The sequence below is a fragment of the Sitophilus oryzae genome, unplaced genomic scaffold (assembly GCF_002938485.1).
Source record: "Sitophilus oryzae breed Bouriz unplaced genomic scaffold, Soryzae_2.0 scaffold_1274_pilon_pilon, whole genome shotgun sequence".
Classification (NCBI taxonomy): Eukaryota; Metazoa; Arthropoda; class Insecta; order Coleoptera; family Curculionidae; genus Sitophilus; species Sitophilus oryzae.
Genome location: NW_022145920.1, coordinates 3,048,073 through 3,053,247, shown reverse-complemented (window position 1 = coordinate 3,053,247; position 5,175 = coordinate 3,048,073). Strand labels below are relative to the sequence as shown.

Sequence of the window (5,175 nt, the reverse complement as noted above, 5' to 3'; positions counted from 1 at the left end):
TCGTTCGGGATTGGGGAGTACGCGTTTGCTTGGTCGATAATGTACACGGTGTCGCCAAAAATATAAATTAGTAATATCCGTTGAGCGAATGAGCTATAAAATTTTATTGTGGAAAGTTTTAAATCAGACTTTTTTCATGTTATTTTAATGATAAAATAATCAATCCTTTGCGCTTGCAAGAAACTAATTTTAACGGAGATTAAAATGTTAGTTAATAATACAATATGGTCGGAAAAAAACGGCGTCAGCGATGGCTATGAAATGAAGATCGCTGTCATTATATATAAAATTATATGGGAAATGTCATCGATTCAAGTCCAAGCCAACTGGACGCCGTTTTCGAACATACTGTATCTTAGAGTAAGCTAAATAAGAATAATAATTATAAATACAGGGTGGTCCGATTTGTATTCGGGAAACTTCGGCAGCATATTCTGCAGATAAAAATAAGTAAATGAGTTCGTATAAAAAATGTAGGTCCAAAAATGGTTACAGGGTGTAGAAGTTTCATTTTTATTTCGTTTTTTTTTCAAATAATTTATTAACAATAGTAGATACATATTTGGATAGAAATTGGTGTCTGGGAGTTTCTTCACATGAGTAATTTTATTTTGATGTCAATATGATTCCTACTAAAGTCCCTAGATATATAAAGTACCGCAATTGGTTTGTTCAATGTTATTGGCGCCAAAATGGCGGATTTTTGGGGTATTTCTGGAAAAACTGTAGTGGTAGGACTGTTTAAATGTCACATTTGTCTGAATTTGTCATGTCAAATGTTGAGAGGCTGTCAATTTCAGGATAAAATTATTTATCCACATATTTTAAAATAATTATAAAGCCACTAAAATGCTACAAATTTATTAGTTAATAATGTATAGGCGTCGATATCTTTAGTGAAGAAATGTGTATCACACGAAAAATTTGATGTGTTTTCTAACATCGTCGATATTCAATACACGTTAGGTAGTGGATTGAATTTATTTATGCTCCAGTGAATATTTTTAACAATTTTATTTGTAGTATAACCTACTGGTACATAAAACTTCATTATAGAACAAGACAAGACCACAATAGATCTGAGAAGGTCGCAGTGGGTCAGGCCGAAATCAACCTCTAGAAATCTAATCTAGAACAAGACAAAGACCTTACTTGCAAACTACCATACATATCTTTTAAAAAGGATGCTAAGTGTAAGTGAAATCTCTACGTAATCATTCCCTAAAATGTTTAGTGTAGTTTAGTTTTCAACATTTTGCAGCAAGAAGTTTAGATAAATCTACAATATATTATCATCAGACCAAACGAAGGATAATTATTTAAAAGAATAAGTTATGTTATGATACATATATAGATTTGGATGACATCGCTTCAGGTGGTTTTACCAGTCAGGACTAACAGGGATATTAATCAAAACAATGAAAAAAAGCTCAAATAAATTTGATCCTAATAACAAGAATGTTGTTTATGCATATGCTAACTATATAGTTATTTTCATGGACTTAAATAGATTAGTTTTTATGTATTTATTGATAGTAATTAATATTTTTTGGTTCATATTGTAATTACTAATAGAAAGTAAACAATATAATGTAAGCATGTAAAGTTATATTTAAAAATTTGGTCTTATACTGTCAGTTATAAATAAAAGTGTGTGATTTAAATTTGATTTTTATACATGACATAAAATTGTTAAGATTCATTTGAAGTTTTACATATTGTCGAGGTAAAATTATTCCTACTTAATTTATGTATAACAATAATTACAGTTATTTCAATGTTAAATTTATAGCAGTATAACTTTTTTATTATAATGATACTTAAACATTATGACACTTGTTGTTTTAAAAATATAACATTAAATTGCAGAGTAAAATATATTTTAATTGTATTATGTGGTATTAACTTGCTTTTATTCAACTAATAATAAATTTGTTGTATAAAAACCACTCCATAACAAACCTTAATTATACAGCATACATAAAGAGCTCTTATGCATTTCAAGCTTCTTTCTAAGTTATTTTTAAATTAAGTGCACAATTACATACCTAAAATTCCGAAACTACCTGAAGTAATACTAATTGAAACAATCTTTCTATCAATATATTAATATATTTCAAAAATAGCAGGTATGTATCATATCAATTTAATTATTACATTTATTTGTTTCAACCATGGTTCAAAATTTTCTCGTATAAAAGCCGGCCTTCAAATTTAAGTTTGTAGCTTATTCATAGTTCCAAAGACTTTCGTTAAATCATGCTTATTTGTCAAAACTAACTACAGCATAACTGGTATAATAGGGAAAGTTTACTTATGGTATAGGTATCCCGTTCTCATCAACAAACAAAGTTTTTCCAATTGTTTCGACTGAATTAAGTACTAAAATTCTAAATATTATTCCAACTTTATTTCTTCTTACATATTAACTTACTTCTGTTGGCGTACTTTGCGCTAAAAGGTAACATAAAATAAATGCTAATACAAATGAAAAACACTTGTACGGAAACCATTCGTTTATAACCTCTTAACATATATAGGCCTAAAAAATTAAATTTATGAAATTGAATATTAATATACCACCTGATATTACGTTAAAATGAAGGTAAACTGTAGATAATAAACGTAATTCTATTACAATTAATAAATATTTTATTTTACGGCTTGCCTGTCAATGTTGGTCGGCCATATTGGCGCCGGACCGACCAGATGCTTAAAAAGCCGAAACAGCGAAATGTTGGCCTCCTTTTTAAATTTGCCGCTAGTTTTGGCGCCAATATGGCGGTAATTGCGGTACTTTATATATCTAGGGACTTTAATTCCTACTTGTAGGGGGCGCCATCTACTGGTTCTTTAACTGTTTTCAAGAGTAATAACTTTTCGTCCGTACCTGTATAAAACTACTGAGTGGAAAAATATATAGGTCCGTAATTTTTTACGTAAAAAAGGTATCTTGATAAAAATCGCTGTAAGTAACCGTTCTCAAGATATTTCAAATGGAAATAGTCAATACATGTTATTATTGAGAAAAAATAAACATGTTATTTCACAAAAATGTTAAATTTGGGAACTTTTTATTTTTTTACATTATAAGCCTAATTTTTTCTAGACAAAATTATGATAAAACAGTTTCTGTTGAACTTTTATTTTTTTAATACAAAAACATTTCAAATTTGTTATTTAAATGTGATATTTTTATCAATGATGACATGTAGTGACTATTTCTATTCCAAATATTTTGGGAACCATTACTCGTATCGATTTTTACCAAGAGGCCTTTTTTACTTAAAAAGTCACGGAAATGTATATTTTTTCACTCAGTTGTTTTAACCAGGTACGGACGAAAAGTGATTACTCTTCAAAAAAGTTAAAGAACATATAGGTGGTACCCCAAGAAGTAGGAGTCATATTGACGTCGATATCAAATTTCTCATGCCAACAAACTTCCAGACACCAATTTTCATCCAAATATCGGAGTTAATTCAAAAATTGTTTGAAAAAAATCGAAATAAAAATGAGATTTCTACACCTTGTATCTCCGAAACGAAACATTTTAGGACATACATTTGTTGGAACTATTTTTGAACTTTAACATTTATACGAATTTTTTTACTTATTTTTATCTGTAGAATATGCTGCCAAAGTTTCCCGAATAGAAATATAATAATTTTTAAGAAATATTTATTCCCTATCTCTACGGGTTTAGTAGCAAGACAAAGTTTTGTATCAATGTCACAAATCAATATCACAAACATGTATCACCTCCAAAGGGATTAGACCACTTCCAAATATGTAGAGATACAGAAAAACTCTTGTTATAAAAAATTTTTAAAAATATATCGCACCTTCAATGATAAAGAGACCTATAAAGTCAAAATAATTTGTATTGTGCCACTTTATGATTGAAGGTGCAATAAGTTCTTCAATTTAATGCAAATAAAACTTGTGAAAAAAAGTATGAAATTATTAAAATATTTGTCTGATGAAAATTTTTATTTTTCAATATACCTGGTCGAGCATAGAGGAATGCCATGCAACTGTCCAAATATTAGCTTCCCTATTGATTTAACAGGGAAGTCGTAAATAAGTTTTTTAAAGGTGTGCCTATGCTGAATTCACATGCCAAATTTGATCAGTTTTGGACAAGCCGATTTTAAGTAATTTAAGAAAAACTGCATCTATTTTTAAATTAAAACTGAACAGGTAACAATGCAAAACCAGTCAAATGTCAACATACCTTAAGTTGTCATCAAATGATTTTATCATTATTAAATGTAATTTCTTGTGCTGTCTACAGTACTACTTACACTTAGTGTCCCGTTATACTACCTACACTTGTGTAGGTAGTGTACGTTATACTACCTACACTTAGTGTCCCTTAAGTGTATTTTTATAATTTAAACCCAGTTCGAATGAAGCAAAACTCTTAACGTTGAGAAAATACAATTTGACATTGACAAAATTATAGGATGACAACTTAAAGTACGTTGGCAGTTGCCTGGTCTTGCATTGTTAACTGTTAAGTTTCAATTTAAAAGCAGTTTTTCTTAAATTACTTAAAATCGACTTGTCCAAAATTGATCAAATTTAGCATGTGTATTTAGCAAACGCAGACCTTTTAAAAACCTATATAAAACTTCGCCGTAAAATTAACAGGGGAGCCAATATCTGGTCAGTTCAAAATTTGCATGCGATTTCCTATATGTTTCCGACGACGATGCATCACCCGGTATATTATTTTCATCCAGTCTGAACACAATACAAATAAATTCTATAATAAACAAATTTACTGTATTTTTTTATAGATTAGAGAATTTTCAATAATTTTGGTCCATCCGTGTATTCAATACTGGCACCATTTTATGGATGATGCACTTGAACAATCTCCAGCGTAGGTCGTATTAAAATAGGTAGGTTTATTTATTTATACATCTTTTGTAAGTGTCAACAAATAGCTAAACGGCCTTGAGCACCTGATATATATTTTTTGCTTTTTGAATAAGCTTATTTTTAAGCGTTTATTTGTTTTTAATTTTTATTTTTAATCTTTTATTTTATTTTTATATTTACTTACCCTTTTAATTGTTATACTTTTCCTTTTCGTTCTCTTTTTGGATTTTTTTGGAATTTTCTTGAGCTGAGATTGTAAAGTTTGTGAAAACATTTCCGAACACT

The 5,175-nt window shown here is 29.2% G+C and overlaps 1 long non-coding RNA gene across 1 annotated transcript; it reads right to left on the bottom strand.

The window, feature by feature from the left end:
- Positions 1–2,063: 2,063 nt before the first annotated feature.
- On the bottom strand, positions 2,064–2,811 carry LOC115874368. The gene is made up of 3 exons (XR_004048828.1): positions 2,594–2,811; positions 2,435–2,542; positions 2,064–2,382 (listed from the first exon to the last, which is right to left on the bottom strand). It is a non-coding gene; the product is annotated as an uncharacterized LOC115874368 (long non-coding RNA).
- Positions 2,812–5,175: the final 2,364 nt, after the last annotated feature.